Source organism: Podarcis melisellensis (assembly GCF_964234715.1).
Source record: "Podarcis melisellensis genome assembly, chromosome: 8".
NCBI classification, from domain to species: domain Eukaryota; kingdom Metazoa; phylum Chordata; class Lepidosauria; order Squamata; family Lacertidae; genus Podarcis; species Podarcis melisellensis.
Genome location: NC_138540.1, coordinates 47,401,926 through 47,426,440, shown reverse-complemented (window position 1 = coordinate 47,426,440; position 24,515 = coordinate 47,401,926).

The window sequence follows — 24,515 nt, the reverse complement described above, 5'->3', positions numbered from 1 at the left end:
TAACGGACAATAGGGACCAATCAAGCTTTTGTGGGATTATAGCCAGCTCTTCTGTGTCGTTTACGCTGCTCAAGCGGCGTGATTTTCTGATTCTTTACGTTGTTGTTTCTTAGCTGCTGCATGCTTTTACGTTTTTATGTTGTTCAAACTGCTTCCTACTTTTATATTTTTCATAACAGACATAACGAACATTCCGGGTGCTTTTACGTCGCCCTTGGAAGGAATACAGACTGGTTGTTGAGGAATTCTGAGGAGCTGACGGATTATTTCAGGAAAGAGGCGGTAGTAAGGAGGAAAGAGAGATTTAAAGTGTGAAGACCTCCCCTCTGTCGCCCCTCTCCGCTCTCCCCACGCCTCTGCTACCTCTCCTTTTTTACCCTTCCTCCTCTTGTCTGGGGGAGGATTCCCCCGGCGATCGGACTTGGACCAGGGGGATTAAAATCGACGAGGTTGTGTGGCTCTCGGATCAGCCCTACGCGGCTTAGGAAAATCTGTGTATACCACCTTGACCTGGATACCGACGGTGGCATATGGAAAGGAAACTTTGAATCGGAGTAAATCAGATTAAAGTGGATAATATACCCTTAAGGCTTGATTGCGGACAGTAAATCTTTACTGCCTCGTGACTCAGGACAGGTGGGGGAAAGTGGGCTGGCGAGAGTGAATTGAAAGACAACGCCAGGACTCAGGGTTGAACCACTCCGCACCATATCCCCCGTACCTCTCTCCGGATTTGTCATAGAACCTTGCTCCGGGGTGTTTGGAGATTACGTCTGGACATAACCCCGAAGGGACTGGTTATATTTGGCTGGGAAAACTGCTTTATTTCTGCTTTATTTCTGCCTATAATTGTTGATATTGTTGAAATTTTGTTGAAATTTAAGGGGGGGATTTAAGGGGGGGAGGAAGTAGGGGTGGGAGGGGAAGGAAATTGGGCGGGGGAAGATTTGGAAATGACGGGGAAAGATGGAAAGGATTGGAAGAAAGGGGGCGGGACTCCGGGGGAGAGGAAGTTGTCCCGCCAGGAAGAAATTAAAGATTTAGACAATTTGTGGGCGAAAATAAAGGAGGAATTTAAACAAAATGTATTATACATGGAAAACAAGCTAGGAGAGGTACAGGAGATGATTGATAAAAAGATAGAAGGAGCAGTTGGAGAACTCTCAGCTAAAATTCAAGACCTCTCTGTTAAGTCCAAAATAATTGAAGAATCTAACAAGAAGTTGCAGAAAGAGATGAGGGAACAGAAAAAAGAGACAATGAAGATGAAAGAAGAGTTAAGAGAATTAAACAGCTCACAAGATAGGATTTGGGACAATCTAGCCATGGCAGATATGCGACAAAAACAGCTTCATTTGAAATTCAGGGGAGTAGTAGAGGAAAGAAATGAAGATATAAGAGAAAAAATGACTAAAGAACTCTCTAAATGGCTAGGTATAAGAGAGGAAGAGATGGCTCTTTCTATAGAGAATGTATTTAGGATGTCAAGACCTAAACACTTAAAAACTAATAAATTCTTGGGGGATTGTTTAGTGATCTTTAACTCAGTGGAAATGAAAAACTTAATCTTAAGAAAGAGCTACCATAATAGATTAAGAATTGATGGAAGACCTATTATTATCTATAAAGAAATACCGGTCAGGTTATTACGTAAAAGAGAGGGATACAAACAGGTGGTAGCCGTTTTGAAGAGAAACGGGATACAATTTAGATGTTCCCGGAAGGGATTGCTTTTTTCTATAAGGATAAAAAATTCAGATTGATGGACACACAGGAGGTTGAGAAGTTTCTGAGAAGGTATGAGAAAGACTTGGGAAGGACAGAGAATAGACCTAGGAGCAAGGAGGAAGAGGAGGGGGAGGGGGGAGGAGGTGGACAGGAGGGGGGCGGGGGGGAGGAGAGGATAGAGGAAACAGATGAGGAAGATGATGAGGCCGTGGTGGGAGCAGAGACGGCAGAGGAGGGGGAGCTCTCAGGAAATAGAGGCGGTAGATTCTAGTTCGGGACCCCGGCCAGAGAAACCGTAACAGATAAAGGAAAACAATAACACATACATTAAAATTTTTATCCTGGAATGTGATCTGGATGACAAGAAATCTTACTTTGAGGGTAAAGAGATGTGAAATCTTACCTAGGACACTTTCTGATCATTGTGCCCTGGTTATGGAAATAAAAAGTGGGTTGAAGGGACAATATAGGTGGAGGTTGAACGAAAATTTATTGGATATTGAAGAGGTGAAAGAAAAGGTTAAAGGTACTTTGAAAGATTATTTTGACTTAAATTTGAATAGTGAACCCACCATAGATACTGTATGGGACGCCAGCAAGGCGGTCATGAGGGGTATTTTAATTCAACAAAATAATTATAGGAGGAAATTAAGGGAACAAAAGAAAGAAGATATCCTCACACAATTGAGAGATTGTGAGAGGAAACTGACTACAAACCCGGCAGATGATGATGCTATTCGAGCCTCAAAAGTGTTGCAGTCTCAATACTCAGCTATATTAAATCAAGAAACAGAATGGAGAATCAAATTTATGAAGCAGAGGTATTTTGAATCGGCAAATAAAATGGGGAAGTTACTCGCGTGGCAGTTAAGAAAAAGAAAGAAACAAAATGTGATAAATAAAATAATAATGGAAGATAACATCATAGAAGACCCAGATGAAATAGAAAAAAGGTTTGTTCAATTTTTCGAAAAGTTGTATGAGAGAGGAGCGGAAGATAGTGCAGAAATTAAAAGTTATTTGGATCAGAATAGAGGGAAATACATATCGGAGGAGGATAGAACACAATTAAATAAGGAAATTACAGTAAATGAGATTAAGGAGGCCATTAATAGGATGAAAAATGGAAAGGCTCCCGGGCCGGACGGTCTGTCCTCAAAATACTATAAAACGCTAGGGGAACTCCTGGCGCCGGTGCTTAGAGATGTTATTAATAACATCCTCCAGGGAGGAAAAATCCCCGGTTCCTGGAAGGAGGCATATATAACTTTGGTTCCAAAATCAGAAATTGAAAAAACAGACATAAAAAATTATAGGCCAATTTCATTGCTTAATAGCGATTATAAGATCTTTGCTGATATTATGGCAAGTAGACTTAAGAAGCTATTAATGAAATACATACATAAGGACCAAGCGGGATTCCTCCCTAATAGACATCAGAAAGATAATGTTTGCCATATTTTAAATATCATTGAATACTTAGACACAAGGATAGACACTCCAGCAGCGTTAATTTTTATAGACGCCGAAAAGGCCTTCGATAATGTTTCCTGGGAATTTCTATCACTATGTTTGGAAAAGGCAGGTATAGAAGGCCCCTATATGAAAGGCATTAAAGCAATATATTCAGAACAACAGGCCATGCTGATCATAAACAACAATCTGACCAAACCTTTTAAGATCATGAAAGGCACAAGGCAGGGCTGTCCTTTATCCCCCCTGTTATTTATAATGGTTTTGGAAGTTATTGCAAATAGAATAAGAGACGCAGCAAATGTGAAGGGGATAAGAATCGGGAAGAAAGAATTTAAGCTGAAGGCTTATGCCGACGACCTAGTCCTATCCTTGGAGAACCCAGTGGACAGCACTTGCAAGGTGGTAGAATTATTGGAAGAATTCGGCAGATTGTCAGGATTCAGATTAAACAGGAAGAAAACAAAAATTTTAATAAAGAATCTGGCCGATCAGGACAAAACCCAATTGGAGCAAAAGATTGGTATAAAAATTGTGAATAAAGTAAAATATTTGGGAATTTGGCTATCACCGAAAAATATAAATCTGGTTGAAGATAACTATGACAAGATCTGGCAGGAAATTAAAAAAGATCTGGATACCTGGCACAGGCTGAAGCTCTCATGGACAGGGAGGATGGTGGCGATTAAGATGTGTATTCTTCCGAGGCTATTGTTTTTGTTCCAAAATATCCTGATAATTAAAGGCACCACCCGCTTCAGGAACTGGCAAAAAATTATGACTAAGTTTATATGGCAGGGGAAGAGAGCCAGGATAAAGTTTAAATACTTAACAGATGCAAGAGAGAGAGGTGGTTTTGCTGTACCGAATATAAGGCTGTACTATGAGGCAGCTTGTTTAAGTTGGATAAAGGACTGGGCCACCCTTAGAAACACTGATTTATTGGATCTGGAGGGTTTCGATATCAGGTTTGGGTGGCACGCCTACTTGTGGCAGGAGAAAGGTGAGGTCCACAGAGGGTTTTCTAATCATATAATTAGAGGTTCATTACTGGAGGTGTGGAACAGGTATAGAAAACTGATCGAAAAAGGGACCCCTTGGTGGCTCTCCCCAGTTGATATTATCAAAATAAAAAAACCAAACATGACGGGTGAAAGATGGACCTATGAGGATCTTTTAGTTAAGACAGAAGAAGGATGGAAGGTGAAGTCTTATGATGAGTTGAAAGATAAGATAAAAGAATGGTTACACTTTCACCAGATCAATGCATTGTGGGGTGAGCACAAGAAATTGGGGATGAGGGATAAAAAAATCAAGATTCCAGGTGGAAATCTTAGAGAGTAATGATAAACACCTCTCCAAACTATATAAACAATTATTGGAATGGGATACAAGAGAGGATTCGGTGAAGGGAGTGATGATAAAATGGGATAGAGACCTTGGATACAATATCGACTATAATAAATGGCAGACACTCTGGAGGAAAGGTATGAAATTTACAGCGTGTGCAACCCTCCGAGAAAATCTAGAGAAAATGATGTACCGCTGGTACTTGACCCCAGCAAAGTTAGGAAAGATGTATAAAACTGTTGACAACAACTGCTGGAGATGTAAAGATAAGATTGGGACCTTTTTCCATATCTGGTGGACCTGTGACGCAGTGAAGGAATTTTGGGGAAAGATTTACGACGAATTGAAAAAAAATTTGAAGTATAATTTCCCCAAAATACCTGAGTTGTTTCTCTTAGGTATGATTGGTGAGGAAATAAAAAAATCAGATCAAACCTTTTTCCAATATGCCATAGCCGCAGCGAGGATCTTAATTGCACAAAAATGGAAATCCCCTGATATGCCTACAATTGGAGAGTGGCAAGTGAAGCTATATCAATACATGGAATTAGCGAGACTAACACAGAAAATAAGGCAAAATAATACAATGAAACTTAAAGATGAATGGAAGAAATTTTTAATTTATGTTGAGACCAATATGGGAATTATTAACATAACAGCAGATGATAATTAACACCTTCGATGTATAATGCTAATGTAAGTTCTACTGCAAAGACTACATAATGGTTATGTAATCCAAGACCAAGTTGGACGGAAGTCTGTTTTATCGTTCTTGTTTTTTTTTTTTTTTTGGTTGGTCTTTTTTTGTAATTTCTTTTTTTCTCTTTTACTTTTTACTTGTAAGTATATATATGTATACGTTGTTTACTATGAAATGTGAATCTTTTTCAAATAAAATCTTTCTAATAAAAAAAATTTAAATAAAAAAAAAGAGTGGTATGGAGCTATATTCAAGGTTAGTTCTACTCATAGTAGACCACTGAAGTTAATGGTAATTACTAGCTTAGGTTCATTAATTTCAATGCATGATGTGTTAGGGGAGGGGTAGTACCTCTGGTGGGGGAAAACACCATGTTCCTTCTGGAGTAGTTTGTTCACCTTTGGTCCCCACCCTGCACTCGGCTCTCACCTGTGGCTCCTAGAAGCTGTCAGCATGTGACAAAATCCACACCCTGGGTGTGGATTTGACTGGCCAACTAAACTAGGTGAGAGTAGCCAACAAGTCTCAAACTCTTAGTGAATTAGGGACTTCCCCTGTAGGCAGGTTCTGGTGGATTGAGTGGATAAGACCAATAATGTGACCAATGGTCAAGAAGGTGGTTTCTGCAAGTGAGGGGCAAATGGGGCTCATCAACTTGGGAAGGTAGCCCATCTCGGAGAAGGAAAACTCTTATCCTAAATCCCCACAGCCTCACAGGATATCTTTGGAGGAAGGAAAGGCTTAGGGGTAAATTCTACAAAAATATGGAATTGAATCCCTAAGATGGTTGGATCGTATCTTGTATGTGTACTTCTAGCAACTTCTGATACCAAGCTGGTGCCAAACATATTGCTTTGTTTTATTTTGGACCACATCAGCATGGCCAATAGGGGGGTATACTGCACATCCAAATTCCCCTTGGGAAAGAAGAGTCAGGTGGTCTCTTCCAGGGAAGGAATTTAGGAGGCCCATGTGAGAGCATGGACCAATCAGATAGGGAGAGGAGCAGACACTTTTAAAGCTTTGCTCCTTTCCAAGCACTCCAGTCTTCTCTTTAGGGTGCCTCACTGGAGGAGGAAGAGGAGTGTGGAGGGAATGCACCACCCCCAGCAGCGCGATCCCGGTGGGGTGCCATCGTGGCTGTCCCCCACCCACGCTGGGCGCCCCACCCCAGCAGGCAGCACTCCCCCCAGGACACGTGCGCTGCCTGCAGGGGCATGCCTGGCAAAAACCTCTCTCTTCAAGCAGGCATTAGTTTGATTAACACTCTATGGTTTTGTAAATGTGTTTGTGGAAGGGGGGTTATTGGTTTGCTTTTCTTTGGTTTTAGTGCATATTTTGTATTCTCATTTTGTTTTGTTTTTTATTGTGAACTGCCCTGGGATCTTAGGATGAAGAAAAGAATACAAATTTAATAAATAATAAGAGGAATAATAATACCTAGCCAGCAGGGCCACTGTGTGCTTGTCAAGTCACATATCCAAGGTTCATGGAAGGAAGAGGAAGTATTCTTCCCAACCCTTTGCTCTGAGGCTGCAGGCATTGCATGTAAGGACACCAAGGAGAGGCAAGTGACCTGGTTATTTCTGTTTTAGGGAACTTCCTGCCTGAAATATATTTTGATTTGGCTAGTTCTAATTTGATTTGCAGATCCTCCATGCTGGTATATTTAATAAATATAACCTTTTCTCCATAATACTGTGTCCTGAGTCTTCTTTTAGGTGTGGTAGCAATTTAAACTCATATGTGAGGTTATGATCAAGTATTAAATTTCCACAGAGTTAAATGAATATAATTATGAATGTGAGCCTCCCCCTCCTCTATGGAAAAGGTTGTGGTCATAGGCTCTGAAGTGGCATAGGAGCCCTCAACCACTTATCACTATCCTTCAGAGACAATGTTCTTGATAAGGAGAAGGTCACTGCCATTTTCATGAGAGCACCTTTCACAGTACTAAAAGGGAATTATATTTAGATGCTCAACATAAGCTCCAAGAAGCGTTTTGGAATGCACAGATAGCAATTAACAAATATACTGTTGGCAGTCTAATTTATCCCACAGGGCACAAGTTCAGGGTAAAAAGAGCACAGATCTCTCAAGCTGCTTTATATTTTATTTCCAGTGGCCTAATTGCAGCCAATGTGGGGGAAAAAACCCAGTTTAAAATTAAAACTAAATTGAGCTTTGCTTATTTCTTCCCAAAACCAGCTACAGCACATGATAGAGGACAGTAGTGCAAACCCTCAAGTTAAACCATCTTTTGCATTTCTGAATGGTGCCCAACCTGTTTTTAGGATGTATTTGGGTATCACAATCAATAAACTAAAAGTGGTCCCAAAGGTAGACCTATCCTCCCCACAGATGTAGAAGCATGTGAGAGAGTGTGGAGATATGTATTAGCCCCATTCCCATCTTCATTGCCCTCATTTGCTTCCTTGTGGAAGCTGCTTTGGGGGCCTGCACTACTCATGTAGGATTCCTGTGTGATCTAGAAACCTGGAAGATCACAGTTCTAAATTGTACAAAGGGCCTACAAAAATAGAAAACACTTTGTGCTGAAGGCATTTGCCTTCAAGTTATAAAGGGTGATGATAGATCATATGCTTGTCTCACTTTCTTTTATTGAATGAATGAGGCATTACAACATCTAAATAGAGATATTGTCATGAGTGCATGCTGTTTAGAAAACTTTCAACCTGCTTGATGATCCAAGATAATAGGCTCATCCAATTAGGGATGAGTGAATCTGTCTCTTTTCATTTCTCTTAGTTTTCATTTTCCACTCTTAACTTCAGTTCTCTACATCTTCATATAAGTTTGGCTTTAAAAGAATGACCTCGTGAAAATTCTTCAGCATTCTAGTTTGAATTTTGCTTAACAGAAACATTATGTATACAGTGTTGTCCAATGTACAGTGGTACCTCGGGTTAAGAACTTAATTCGTTCTGGAAGTCTGTTCTTAACCTGAAACTGCTCTTAACCTGAGGTACCACTTTAACTAATGGGGCCTCCTGCTGCCACTGTGCAATTTCTGTTCTCATCCTGAAGCAAAGCTCTTAATCTGAGGTACTATTTCTGGGTTAGCGGAGTCTCTAACCTGAAGCGTCTGTAACCTGAAGCATCTGTAACCCGAGGTGCCATTTGTACACATTTTTACAAGGCAGTTTCCCATAATATAATGCATTTCCCCATGCCATTTTCACTAATAAATGCATTTATATTCATATTACCTGTTAGTATTTGCTCTCTTGTACAGGTTACTTGACTGGAGAACTCCAGTGTAAAATTCAGAGAAATACAAATTTCAAAAATGGTTGTGTTTTAGTTCACATGTTGCTTCAGAAATGCATTAAAATACAAAATGAATGCATTTATCCTGCATCACTATATCACATATACACTGTGCCCAGGTACAATATGCCTCTAGACATCTATGGGTGTTTGTGGGGAAAAGTATACACTTGTTAATTTTTACAGCTCACCTGTATTGTACACAGCTACACAAACTGTACACTTATTGAAAGTTACATGTAAATGACTGGACCTGTGTGAGACTTTTGCTTGTTGAAAAGCAAAATTAAAGGAATTACCCGGAGTCTCTGGCAGTTCTGAACTGGAATGTTAAGAGCCTTAACTGAAGCAAGAATTGGCTACAATATAACCACATAATTCCTGACTTTGCCCTCCCACTGGTGGTTTTAAGTCTAAGCCAGAACTTTAAGATTAACTGCCAGTGAACAAGACAGGAGAAGCCATCAGGGAGAGATCACCAACATTATTTTTAAAATCAACATTACCTGAAGTGTGTTGAGGGTCTTGCAATCAAGAAATCTACAAGGGGAACTTCTGATATGAAAGCAGGGAAAACAAACCAAAACCAAAACAGATGGCAAAAACAATGTGCTTAAAAAACAAAACCCTCTAGGTGACTTAGGCAGTCCAGATAATTGTTGGAAGCATTTATGTTGAGCATTTAGAAATGCAAATTATATTCTGTTTCAAAGGCAATAGTTCTCAGGAAAAGTATGAAACAACAAAATGGGAAGAGTCTTTCTCGAGGTCACTTCTAAGCTGTGCTCTCTTTCAGAAATTATGCACTGAACAAGGCTGTTTATCTGCAATTCTATATGTGCATGTGTGTTCCACCATACAATGCATGAACTTCTAAGAAGCTTCTGTCCCTGCCGTCTTCAGAATGGATTATGCTTCAAAAATGCATTTGCATTGCGGAGATGATAGGATGAATGGCTGTAGTCAGGACTGGTGCTAGGGATCAACATTATTGGGCTTCTGTCTAGGCCCATACATGCATGTGTGTGCATGACCTTTTAACTTGACAAACAGAGGCTAGCCCAGACTGTGTATCTAGCACCAATGCTCTTTCACTGAATAGAAAATGTTTTTTTGTAAAGGTGAGCCATAGACTTCTATAACCAGCATGAATGGAACTTAGTTTCCTGCTCCTTTTAAGTTTTAGAATAGAAGATATATATAATGAGCTGCTATCACAATGGGTTGAGAGTGCTGTTGTGCTCAAGTCCTTCTAAGGGCTTCTCCTAGAGCATCTGGTTGGCCACTGTTGAGAACAGGATGCTGGATTAGATGGGTCTGATGTAGCAGACTCGCCTTATGTCGGTATAGGCAATGCTCCAGATTTTTGTAGGTCCCAGAAATCTTCCCATCAGTTCTTTACAGTATTTGTCTTCACAGTTGTCAACACAGGGAATATCAACTGTCCACTGCCCTCCAGTAGGGCCAGACATACAGTTAATTAGCACAGGGACAGCCAATGAAACTAAATGTTGGGAAATTCAAGACAGATCCTGGAAGATGCTTACTGTGGCAGTCTCCATATCTCCTCTCTGTGTACAAGGGCTCAGCCATGGGCACTAAGGAGCCATGACCAAAAGGCAAAGACAAGGAACACAAGACAAGAACACGACCCAAGGGTTGGGTTCAAAGGGAAAGCAGGATACAAAGCCAAAGAGCAAGACTAGGAACACAAAACAGCAGAGCTGAGGTGCTTCTTATTTTTCACAAAAAGGGCCATTGAAGTAGGAAACCCTTTTATGATCTTTCCTGGCCGAGTAGGGTCAATGGAATGATAGGTGGATCAAACTCAGAGCTTGGAAGGATATGCATTGAGAGGCTGCACTTGTGCACTGTGCTATATAAAAAAAAAGGTACCAGCAGTTCCTGACACATTTTGTTATGGTAAGAACTCACCCAGCCTAAGTACCCTAAAGCAGATGTATCATTCCTACTAGTGAACTATTTTAATGGTCACAACTGACTGCATGTATCAAATGCTGGATGTATGCAATCAAAAGTGACTGGTGATATAGTTTTTTTAGAGTTATTTACACTTCGGTATGCTGAATAGTTGGGGGACACTCTTTTCTCAATTCTTTGCCTCTTCCACATCTACTTCCCCCCCTTTTTAGCCTCTGGCAGTTTTCATAGACTTTGGTGTGATTCATTCTCCCCCACTCCCACCCCAACCCTAATTTCTTCTCAAGAAGATTTTTATGAAATTGTTTTATTTCCTCCCCCCCCCCTTTTCAATCCCCACACATAATAGGAAAGAAAATGAAGGAGAAAAGTGCTGTGTAAATAGCTGTTTTCAATCACTTCATCCATTTTTATACATTCCCTATTAGATTTTTCTCTCTCCTGAATTCCAATAAACTCTCTTTTCCTTCGCATTGCCTTAGAAATTCTCTATTACTGTGAGCATTGCCAATCTAGTGGCTAATGACTTAGCAAATGGTGAATCACATGTTTATAGACGGAATCTATATGGTGAAGAAACTGCCTTTTCTTTATGGGAGAGGATGTGTGAGGAAATTAAGGATATGCATTTACCCCCTAATTTCTCTACCCCATCTCAGTGCTTTGATCCAAAGTTCCTTGGGTTCAGTGAAAAGAATCTCAAGTCTGGCTTACACATGAATGGGTACCACTTCCTTACTCCGCACTAAATGCCCCTCATGCAAACTCTATTAAAAATTATATATCAGCGCTAAAGATATATCTAGCTCAAATCTCATCCCCTAGCTTGTTTGGAAACCTAACTTTAATCTCTGACCACCAAGGGAGTCTGGTCTACTGAGGAGATTGGTGCATTGCTCCATCAACCTTGGTCTATCCTCAGCTAGTCCCTACCTGCCTGCTTCCTTACTTACAACAGGTTCATGGAATAGCAGGGGCTGTTATTTTACTCCTTTTTATTCTCATTGTTGCTCTTACCAAAGTCAGCAGGGAAGAGGATGGGGAGAACACTAGCATTAGTATGACTCCAACTCTCATTAGCCTCAGACTGCATGGTCAGTGACCGGGGTGCTGGAAGTCAACACCCACCCCCCGTTTCTTCCTCCTCCTGCATCAGAACCTTCCAATCCCACCCCAATTCCAACAGTGCTTTGGGACTCTATGTAAGATAGTATAAGATTGCTTACTAAATGTTTTTATACACCACATCCTCTAAAATCTGCCAATCTTGTCTGGCAGAACAATTTCTGAACAGAAAATAAGACCTTTTCATTTTCTGTCCAGAAACACACTTTAATAGCTGGGTAAGTGGTATGGTTTTAGTCAAGTGATACTGCTGTTCCAGTACGGTTAATTTTCATTTCCAGCCAAGGATGGTTCACGTAAACCTACCTAATCCACACTTTTTTTTGATTAGGTCCACACTGAACCAATGAACAAACCCAAACTGTACACTTTTTCAACCAAAATTATGCACAAATATTAATGGAAACAATGTGAAAAACTGTATTATATGCTTGCAAAAATGCATATGTTAGGCCAAATTGCATGAAAAAAAATGTATATTTTAGGAGAAATCCACACTAAAAATATGGATATTTGTGCTGACAAAGACAGATAGGCCTGTGGGAATTATTCTGACCAAACATATCCCAGTTCTTAAAAATTATTTAAGAAATACTTTAAGGTCATAAAAGTACTACTGCTATGTTGCACTGTGATTCCTGTTATTTAAGATGGTAGCAAATCTTAATGCTGCAGTTAGTGAGGCAGACTTGCATAGCCTAAAGAGCCATGCTGGGGAGGGATTTATCTCAGTCTCTCTTTCTCTCCTCCTCTTCTCACCTCCTAGTGCTGCTGCGCTGGGTTTTTTTTAAGACAGCTTCTCCCTCTGGTGCACTTTGTCTAGATAAAATTTTTAATTGGGTCACTTTCGTCTGAGAGGTTTTTCAACCATGGGGATTAACTCATCATGATGGTTTTTCTTTTAAAGGTAGGTTTCCTCCCCCTCCCTTCTCTCCTCCCCCAGCTATGGCCACCAAGTGTTGCCTGCATGCATGGCAAAGAAAAGTCACAAGGAAAATGAATGGAGCAAGATTGCTAGCTGAAGTATGCTGAAGGTGCTCTTGCTGTTTGGCTGCAATGCACATTGCCAGAGTCATTCAACGGCCTTACATAGGGACAAAGCTGTGAGTATTCACATCTCTCTAAATATGCCTACGCATCCTGAATAATACAAGGGCCCTCATACACTCAATATATAGAATTTTGAGACATCACATAGGGAAGGTGCTGGGAGAATTGTGTTGTGGGCAGGGGTGGGGCAGATGCAGCTGTTTGATTTGCCCCTGCACCCACTCATGAGGCAGTGTTGGTAAAAGAAAGCCTATATTAACATAACAATTTGTATAAATCTGAGCATGTGTTCCACTGGATGTGTATGCAGCTGCTGTTTCCCTAGCCAAGGACTGAGAGAAAAATAGTCTCTCCTTAGTATGTGAGTCTTGGGACTATGTGGACCCAACACACACACACACACACACACACGTCCCAATGTCCAGCATTCACCTAGGAGACAATGTCAGGTTTAAAGGGTGCCCATAACCCCAAATGTGTCAGTGTGCCTAATGCTTATGTTCTTCTCTTCCCCAGACTGAATGTCAAACAAAGCAGACCACACCTTTGAAGCCAGAATGTGCCAACTGTGTGGTGTAGGACAAAAAGAGGGATCCTAAAGGCCAATAACGGGACACGGGTGGTGCTGTGGGTTAAACCTCAGAGCCTAGGACTTGGAATCAGAAGGTTGGCGGTTCAAATCCCCACAACGGGGTGAGCTCCCATTGTTCGGTCCCTGCTCCTGCCAACCTAGCAGTTCGAAAGCACGTCAAATTGCAAATAGATAAACAGGTACCGCTCTCGCGGGAAGGTAAATGGCATTTCCATGCACTGCTCTGGTTCGCCAGAAGCGGCTTAGTCATGCTGGCCACATGACTCGGAAGCTGTACACCGGCTCCCTCAGCCAATAAAGTGAGATGAGCACTGCAACCCCAGAGTTGGTCATGACTGGACCTAATGGTCAGGAGTCCCTTTACCTTTTAAAGGCCAATAAAGGAAATCTTCCCCTGCCCCAAAGAATCTTTCACAGCTCCTGGAGCAGGAAACTAGCCCAAGCGCGCATTGCATTAAAGTGGAAGAGAACAAGTTGTGGGGTAGAGCAGGCTTATAAAACCAGGCTCCAGCTCCTTGCTAATTGGTCCTAAAAGCCTGCACAACTCCCTCCTCCAACCCGCTCTGTTCGGGATTCAATCTCCCAAGTTTTCTTTGAGTCAGGGGGGAAAATGCCCACACATGAGGAGCAGGAATGGCACTGCACAAGACAGCTTGTTTAATAAAATATCAAGTTTACACTACCAATACCTGGGCTCTCCACACTGGCTGCATTTCCACCCAATGCGAAGGCAAACCATGGCTTTGCACAAATGTCCTGGCTTCCTAAGACTTCCCCCAGTCTACTTTGCTCCTCTCCAATCCTTTTAGCACTGAGGGCCTTCTGGTGGTTCCCCCACTGCAAGAAGTGAGGTTACAGGGAACCAGGCAGAGGGCCTTCTCAGTGGTGGTGCCTGCCCTGTGGAACAACCTCCCATCAGATGTCAAGGAAATAAGCAACTATCCTACTTTTAAAAGACATCTGAAGGCAGCCCTGCTTAGGGAAGTTTTTAATGTTTAATGCTGTACTGTATTGTGTTTTTAATATTCGATTGGGAGCTGCCCAGAGCGGCTGGGGAAACCTAGCCAGATGGGTGGGGTATAAATAAATTATTGTAGTAGTAGTAGTAGTAGTAGCAGTAGTAGTAGTATGGCAGCTAAGCCAAAGGTTGGTTTAGGCCCTCTGAACCCAGGGTGGTAGCCGAGTAATTTGTTTGTTTGTTTTACTACAATGGATCGATACAGTTACTGTCCTAGCAAAGAAGTGAAAATAACTTTACATATCTATGTCAGTCTGTGAGTACTTAGAAAAGGATGCTATGTTTACTATGATGGAGCATGGCTTTCTCAAAAAGAAGACAAATAGATGGTCACCTGTCATGTATGAGCTAGTTGAGATTCCTGCATTTCACGGGATGGGACTAGATGACCCTTGGGGTATCTTTCAACTCTGTAATACTATGATTCTATGTAGTCACTTTATACATCTACTGCCTTTTCAGTTGTTCTGTAACTACATAGAAGGAGGGAGCATGAAGCAATTCACTTCCAACAGCCAGGAAATATAATGAGGAAATAAATAGAAAGGAAGGAAATAAATTGGAACCCACCCAGAATGGCTGGGGAAGCCCAGCCAGATGGGCAGGGTATAAATTATTATTATAAATTATTATTATTATTATTATTATTATTATTATTATTATTATTATTATTATTATTATTAGGAAATCTGATGGGATGGCAGAATGGTCAGCTTTAGGGTGTGTTATAAAACAAGACCAGCCACCCCACGTTGCATGCTTATGCCCTCAAATGCATATTAGAATGTGCTTCTGGACCTTCTTGAATGATATATATTCACACACACACCAAGCTACTAAAATATTTTGCCTGCCCACAAGGCACTCTTGAGTGTAATGTAAAAACCGCAGCTGATGCTACTTTTGTAATCAGCCCGCATTTGTGGCCCTAAATAGCCGTGTCTGCCTTTCTCCTTAAGGAAAATCTGATCATAAAAAGGTCAATTGACTGAAGAAGCTCATGTCAATTTACAGCAAAGACCTTATGCAAATCAATAGTTGAAGAGAACGGAAAGGGAAAGGGAAAGAAGATACTTTGTAAATACTGAAAGAAGGGATTTTAAGCAGGGGGTAGTATGGGTGCTTGGGGGAAGGGAGGCACATTGCCCCTAGCAAGACTGATCAAACAATTCTATGTGGGATTTTTCTTGGTTCTCAGTCAATATAATCTACAGCAGACTCCCAGAGCAGGATCCTATGATGTAGTTTAAAGCAGTTTGCATTATGCAGTTGACTCTTCTATATAGGACATGTTCTTCATTGCATTTCCTGAATTTTCTTGTTTCTTTCCCTCAAGTAAAAATGGTTAATTAGAGCGGGTAAAAAAAAAAAGACAACTTGAAGGTATGAGGAAGAAAACATACCCCTTGAAAATCATGAATGGTTCAGGGAGCTCACAGGACCATCACCTGGTTAGAATACAAATAACCATACAAGCTGAAACTCATAGAAGTAATTGACTTATTTAATTGGGAAACAGTTCCAATAGTATGTGAGCCAAACAGATAATGTAACCATAAATGAACCACCTAATTTTGTGTTCTGCTAAAAATAGTGGTTTATATCATCATATGTCCCATGCCTGTTGTCTTTATCTATGGAGTTTTCTTGGCAGGGATATTGGAGTGGCTTGCCGGTTCCTGCTCCAGGTGGATCACATTTGATCAAAACTCTCCACTATGACCTGTCCATCTTGGGTGCCCTGCTCGGCATAGTTCATAGCTTCTCTGGGTTATTCAAGCCCCTTCACCACGGCAAGGCAGTGATCCATGAAGGGGATAGTGTTGGAGAGTGTTCTCAAACTACCAGAATGAGTCTGACCAAACTGCGGGAGACAGTGGAAGACAGGAGTGCCTGGTGTGCTCTGGTCCTTGGGGTCATGAAGAGTTGGACCCGACTAAACAACAACAACAATGTTCCATGCTCCGTCTATGGGCTTATGCACACTGCCACTTTGTCCCATGCCTAGAAAACATGGGTCTGAGAGGTTTTCCACTTGTCCCACACTTTCTCGGCATGGGTCCAAGCAGTTTTGTCTTTGACCTGCTGCTTTCCAGTAAAAGCACTGCTCTTTAGCAATAAATTGGGGGGGGGGATGACCCAGCAATCTGTTGAAAACCTAATTTCCATTTGTTCCTATTCAGCACTAAAGATCAGATTTCCTCAGGGGAAAACAGCAGGGAAAGTGTGGAGAAGCCGTATCCAATTGCATTTCTGTTGTGACTTCCCATGTGTGGAATTCCCTCTCCAGTGAGCGCACCCGGAGCCTTCACTGACATGTGAAGTACTAGGTAAAGGCTTACTTTTTCCTTCAGGCCTGTGATGGAATGAGCTGGTTTTCTTCTACACTACGTTAGTGAGCTGCCAAAGGTTCCTGGAGCTGTTATAGGTGTATGCGTTTTAATGAATCATATGTGTATGTTTCATATGCTGTTTATATGGTGTAATGTATTTATGTTTTTAAATACAAGTTGCTTGAAGCCACAAAGGAGAAAGAGAACAAGGAGAAATGCTGAATTCAAATGCCCCTAAATGCTGAGCTGAAATCTCCCTTCTCATCTCTCCTACACTTTCATAACCTCTCCTCGTATGAATGAACCCAGACCCTGTGATCACAATTTGAGGCCCTTTTTTTGTGTGTGCGCATCCTCCAAGAAGAATATGGAGAGAGGCAAAATGACAAGGGGCATTTTCTGTGGTGGCTCTCCATTTGTGGAATGCTCTCCTCAGGGAGGCTTGCATGGTGCTTTCATTGCGTATCTTTAGGCAGCAGGTGAAAACATAAATTGGTTAAATAAATAAATAAATAAATAAATAAATAGTAAAATAATGATAATAAACCTACACAACGGAGGAGAATATGTGTGGTTATGAGTTAAATTCACTTTTTCAGCAGTGACACTCCTCTCAGAGGCTGAGGGCTGACATTTTGTCCCTCACCTGCCTAGTATGTATCTGGTCCAAGGGACCTATTCTCCTACCTCTTACATGTGTATACAGGTTATTTCCTTTGTTCCCAAGCTGCATGGTGGAAACAATTGTTGAACATTTTCTTCTTAGAGCCGGATTTTCTCCCGGATCCTGGAAAAGAATAATAATAAAAATATTGATTTTTGCTCCATAAAAAAGGCAGATAATGCATGGAAAACAGTCTTTTAAAACTGCATAAATTGGGTCTTCAATTATGAGGATATTAATTGATGTCAGTCTAGCAGTGACTTTTAGGGTGTTAATTCAATTCAATACAAATGCAATAGTTAATAGATTATATTATTTAGACTCCTGAATGGTGGTGGTGGTGATGTCAAGACACTTATGACAGATTGGGGGAAGGATTGATCTGTATTTTACCCAGATTGGGTTTGATAAAAGATAGATCTTCATTATTATTTTTCTCCCTGGAAATGCAGATTTAACAAGTTATATTATCTGTAAAACAATCCTGAATGCAATTATGATGTGCCTTTTTAGTCTGAGAACATAAAAGTGCATCAGAATGCATCACACAGAAGCCATGGCATTAAACAGATTAGAAAATGAAATGTCACACACTGACGTGACCAGGGGATTTCCCCACCCTTCCTTTTTGCAGTTAATTTATAAGGAAGACAGAAGATTGTGTCTGGAAATATTTTTGCACATATCCCTCACACCCACTTCTAAAATTCTCAATATACTTCCTTTTCAGGGGATTGGGTAGATAACTTAACTGGAGTGGTAAATTTAGAGCTTATGTGAATTTTTAAGATGGCTGCAATTGCTAAATTAATTCAGAACAAGGCTGTGTATTAAAGCAAATTAAAAAGGGATGCCAACACACTTTAGCTGTAAACTGTTTCATAATCTGCCAAACTGGCTTTCTGATATAAATGCCATATTAGTAATTAGAAATATTCTTCAATTTTCAACCACTTTTGGATTATCTTCCTGCTTCATTTTATTGGCTTTTCTAAATTTGCTCTGAACACTGAGCTTGTAGTTAGTTCTGTGTATCGCCTGCTGTGTTCTGTTTCATTTGCTCTGCTGTAAGAGCACCCTATTCATTACATATTGGTGAGCACAGTATAATCCTATATACTAATAGAAAATTCACTCTCTGCCATTTCATCCTTATGTAGCTCAAACAAGAAAGAGCCACAAGAGCAAGTTCAGGGGAACACCCCCACCCCAAGTTTGCAGAAGCAAACATTTCTTAAAACAATGAAAAATCATATTAGGAACCCCAAAAGAAGTCACATTGGAGAAATGGCAAACCTGGTGGAGGTGACAGAGAATCCTGGAAAATGTTATGACTGCCTGGCTAGAACCTTGAACAAGTAGCATTCATGTCACAGATCCCATTTGTGCGTTTGCTTGCTTTAGCCTGCCTTTCTTCCAAGCCCAATCAGGCAAATGAAGAGGATATGGGTTGAAACTAACTCCTCCTCAGAAATTAATGAACTTAAATTAATCCACCCCACCCCACCCAGCCCACTTTTGAGGATGTGTGAACCTGCCCTCCAGATCCTGTAAAGGTAAAGGACCCTGACAGTTAAGTCCATTTGCGAACAACTCTGGGGTTGTGGCGCTCATCTCGCTTTACTGGCCGAGGGAGCCGACATTTGTCCGCAGACAGTTTTTCCAGGCTTGCATTACTAAGCTGTTTCCGGTGAAACCAGAGCAGCGCACAGAAATGCCGTTTACCTTCCCACTGGAGCAGTACCTATTTAGCTATTTGCACTTTTTTGGGGGGTGCTTTTGAACTGCTAGGTTGGCAGGAGCAGGGACCGAGCAACAGGAGCTCACCCCGCCGACCTTCCGATTGGCAAGCCCTGGGCTCAGTGGTTTAGACCACAGCGCCACCCAAGTACTGACCCTGAGGAAGTAGTAAAAACTGTAATCTCCCCCCACACCGCACCCCCCACCCCTAACTTCAGAGCTATCTTCATTAAATCACTTCTGTTGTCTGCTGGAGAAGCAATTCTTTCTCCTGATTTTTGACACCTAAGGGAGGGATAGATTTTAGAACCCACTCAACTGTCCTGACTACTGTACTTTTCTCTGTATAATATGCCCATTGGGGAAGATTGCCCAAAGTTGTTGTGGGGAGGATTAACCAGTGTGGTTGCCGAAAATCACTCACCCAACTGACAGACGCTAACAACCACGAAGCAAGCAAAATTGCCGCAGCAGCAACCAATCCAAATAAGCACTTGCTGCATCCGCAAATAACCCACCTATTTGACAAAGCAGCAGCCAATCCAAAGCAGCCCTTGCAGCAGACACCATTCACCCACTCAATAGCAAGATCCTGCTCCCAGTTGCAACCAATCGCACATCCTCCCTCTGCACTACCCATGTATAAGACACCCCCCAATTTTTAACTTTATTTTTGAGTAAAAAAAAAAAAATCACCCTCATCTTATAGATGGAAAAGTATGGTATATTTGTTTTAAACTGATCACAATTTCGCATTTGTGCATTGTTGTACCACACTCTGAGACCCCACAGGCAAAAAATAATTACTACTACTAGTAGTAGTACTACAAGTAGTAGTAGGTGTTACTGGTTGCTCTGTGACCAGCTATGAATTTGCTGCATACCAGTCTGATTGGTCTTGTTTGATGGGGGTTTTCATGGTTGGGCTATATGTTGGGAGCTGAAGGAAGAGGAAGCTACCTCACAGTAAAGAAACTGGATGCATAGGCAGCTGTGCCCACAATTCAGGCTTTGTAGTTATGGGAATAAGTTCAGCCTGTTCAGAGAGTGTAGCATAAAAGCTGATACCTAATACTGCAGAGAGCAGTTGGGGAGAAATTCATTCCAGTTTGCACTTAAAGGTGAACATACCTAATCTGCATTTTCCAAAACAATACAAGAAGCCAAACATATTATCAAATTTTCCATTGCAAAATTCTCTAGCGAAGTAATGTGTACAAGAATGCATATACTAGGATAAAATGTCCATATAAATGCATATGTTAGTGAAAATAACATACAGAAATGCTTTATGCTGGAGAAAATACAGATGTTACTGATGCAATGCTTTGAAAAAAATGTATATATTTAGGCAATATATAGAAGAAATGAACACTAAATATTCACACAGAAATTCACACAGAAATTTTAGAAGAAATGAAGACTGAAATGATTAATTTTCATGAGATTTTAAAAAATAATAATAATAATCACAAACTGATGTAGAAATGTGGAGAGAAATGTGGGGGCATGCGGAAGTAATGTAAGGAACTGAAATTGTTTGATTTGGTCAACCCTACCTGTACAACATTCCCCTGAAGTGAACGTGAACCATTTTCCTTCTTTTAGTTCATGATATATATTCTGTTTTTTGTATCATTGTTGCTATTAGGTCAGAAGGAGTTAAAGATAGCACTGGAAATTCTCCAGGGATCTTGAAGCAAAGGACATCATTCTTCTTAATTAGAGCTTTTCATATGGACTGTGACTGAAATCACCTTAGTTGCCTTTTCCAGCTCTCACCTGATTCTAATTAGGCCCTTTGGAACATTAACCTGGCTTTCTTCCCCCTCATGATTCATCTCATTAGGAATATGGCAGGCTGGGGTGGGGAAAACAGAGCTTGCATGTTTTGTGTGTGTGTGCGTCCGTGCGCTATGCATATGAGAGCCAATTCCAGATTCTCAGGCAATTTGTGATATATCCTCTATATGCTTTATCAGTAGGACTGGCCTTTATTTGTTTGACTGAAACAACAAGCAAGAAATTATCAACAGATCCTCAGTGTGTGTCCCCTATGGTCCTACCTATGCACGGTGTGAACAGAGAAAGGTTTTTGTCCCTCGTGTATAATACTTGAAGACAGGGCCATGCAACAAACCTGCCTGCTGGAAGATTCAGGACAGACAAAAAGAGGTGCTACTTCATGCAGCTGCACATAAACTATGCCCCAACTTGTATGGCCTTAAAACAGGATTAGGCAAATTCATTGAGTATAAGGCCACCAATAGCTATGAGACACAATGGCCCTGTTCTGCCTCCACTATCAGAGGCAGTAAGCCATTGCTAGGCATCACAAGTAAAGAGGGTACCAATGCACTCAGGTCCTGCATGCCCTCCTCCCACGGGCATTTGATGGTCCACTGTGAGAACAGGATGCTGTACTAGATGGGCCTTTGGCCTGGTCCAGCAGACTCTTTTTCATTTATTTCATTTTTTGTACCTATGACTGATGAATCACAGATCGTATTTTGTCCCTGGTTTTGCTCTTGTTAAAGGACTGTAATGTAATGCTGGAGTATCCCATATCCAAGAATCTCCTGATGAGTCTGCTGATTCTCCAGAGAGGAGGGGGCGTGTTCTGCTCTCTACTTATTCTGCTCCAGCACCACATCAAAGAGTCAGTCAGTCAATGTGTCGTAGAGAGAGAGACTGAGTGTTAAGAGATCGTGTGTATAGATAAAGTTGCTGCTAAGAGCAGCTGCAGACACTCAGTGCAGTGCAGCATTCATTTATGCTTAGTCCTATTTAGCTCTGTATATAGTTGTGTATAATAGTTGTAGATAGAATAAAGAAGATATTCTACAGAGCTGCTCTCCGAGTTGTTTATACTCTGCTGTACTCTGCTATACTCTGCTGTGCGACGACTGTCTTCTTGTGGAAGTGAATCCGGTGCTCACAACTCTAAGCTGTGAGTCCACAGCACTTTGACCTGTTCCTGTCCAGAAGGTGGTCTCTGGAAGTGCTACCCAGCTCTCCTAGACCAGTCAGGGCTGAAGTGCATTAGTCCAGTTGGTGGTACTGGCTCAAGGGCGATGCTGACAACTGGATCTCATGATTTATTTATTTTTTCCTGAGTGAATCATAGCTGCATCTTAACCTTATTGCACATTCATATTAATTAGGCCTAATCACATTAGCAGATCTATTCTTGTGCTGTAAAGATGGGGTAATTGTTGGCACCTATCTCTGGCTTCTGTTATGTTAAGAATGACACCACATTTTCCAAGTACCGTATCCTGTTACATTGTCTGAACCCTGGTAGATACATTCATGTCCTGCAGCAAACATTTTCAAGAGGAAATACAGCCAGCAGCAAATGACCAACTATTCAGAATGGACGAGGGAAACAAAAAACAAGAAAACTGAACTTTCAAAAAATTGTCATGTTCATTTTAAAACACTCTGTTCAATTAATTATGTAATATGCAGCTCCTTTAAGACAACTTACTATAGCCTAATTACTTCTAGTTATGAACTAAGGGAATCACAGATTGGCAAGTATGCATATTCTTACTAGCGGAGTCATCATTAGCTAACCTAGGCCATAAAACTCAATTACCGCAATTTTTTTTTTTAAAAAAAAAACCCACACAGGGCCCAAATCACCCCTGTAAAGCACCACTAGAGTCAATTAGGAGAGCTGAGGTCAGGAATATTATTTTGGATTAAATCACAGGAAAACTTAACCACTTGTTTTTAGTCAGAGTGATACCTAAGCACAAGGGTGAGGAGGAAGAACTACTTGATGTAACTAGACAAAATGTTTTAAAATCCCATTTCTCCCTTGTAACAATGGGGAACATTTATGGGGCAGGATTATTAGGTGGGACAGAGGGTACATATGTTACATTTTCCAACAATTCTACAAGCTCTTAGCAACAATTCGCTACACAAACAGGGCAGGCTCCTTTCTGTGTCTACCTCTGTGCCATAAGAGCACCCCTTCTGGCTCAAGTCAAAAACCCATCTAGGCGATTATCCTGTTCTCAAAGAGGCCAAGCTGATACAGTGGCACTCTGATGGGGGGGGGGGGTTCCAAAGAAGGCAAAGCCTTCTACCAAAGCAACCAAGGTTGAGCATAGTCTCAACAAGCCAAAGACAATATCACAGGGAGTTCAGCAAGGAGGGAATGCTACAAACCAGAGACAGAGACCTGTTTCTTTCAATCAACTGGAGTATCTCAAAAAGGAGATCTTATTTACTTTGGCCTCCTAAACCACGCCCTAACTACAGATGTTCTGCCTGGATCCAAAGCTTTTTCTGCCAGTGCTGTCAAGAACCAGGGAGTGTCTCTCTCACCTCCTCTGCCAATCCTAGGGCCCTTCATATGGTATCAACCAGAGGCTCCTTCAACATTAGATCCAGGAGGACATCCTTGTTCCTCACATTCCTTGGCCTGTGGGGTGTCTGCCAAGTGCACAGCATCTAGCACCAGGTAAAAAATAGTCATGACAAGCAGGGTATATATCCTTTCAATTTTATAAAACAGTGTTTACAGTCACAAATGTTAACATGCCCTTCCCACCAATGCCCAGATGGGAATGAGACCCTAGCACTGAAAACAGGTACTATACTTTTGTCTCACTATTTTTCCTTCTATACTTTATAGAAACCACCAATTCTCTTTGTTATTTGGCAGCAGGGAAACCTTTCCAGTTTGTGTGCAAAACTTTATTTCCACCTATGGAATGACAGAGACTGGGGAGGGAGGGAAGACTGCTTTGAATGAAGCATCAAGTTAGGACAAAAAATGAAAGTTAGGCCCCAGGGCTGCAGTAACAAACTGACAACAGCTAAACCAAGAGCAACAATGACAAAAAAAGGAAAAGAAAACCCTGTGTCAATGGAAGGCTCACTTGCTGGAGCATCTGTTTACTCTAGCACTGAAAGAAGAAATGTGTATCTAACATGTGGCACTTCCTGCAAGCCATAGGAGTTATGGTACTTTAGGGATACAGAGAAATATTTTGAGAGGAATAAATAGGCAGTGTTGTGCCCTGTGAAAACAGATACATATTCAAAAATTAGATCCTGATGGTGGTAGAGATGGGAGGTTGGAAGGGGAATAAAGAGTTTTCAGTTAGTGAGGCAGTATTCTCAGAAATAAATAAAAGCTTGCTCTTGGATATTGCTCTTAAAGATTTAAATGCTACAAAGGCAAGGTATTTTCACAGCATTTGTACATATATAACTATATATATGTATATAGTTTAAGAACTCCAGCAAAGTTTTCAGTGCTGGCCGGAAGGTAATCCTTTCTTCTCTTTTTGCCTGTCGCATTCATAACTAACACCCAGGATTATAATCACAATGAAGACAGCTACACGTGGAGAGAAGAGTGCAACAGAAGCAGCCTACAATTCCGCACCCCACCCACCCACCCAAACAAACAAACATCAGCTGTACTCCTGGGTTGGTCCAGGTCAATGGCATATGCTTTGAGGGAACACTGAATCTGCCTCATCCGT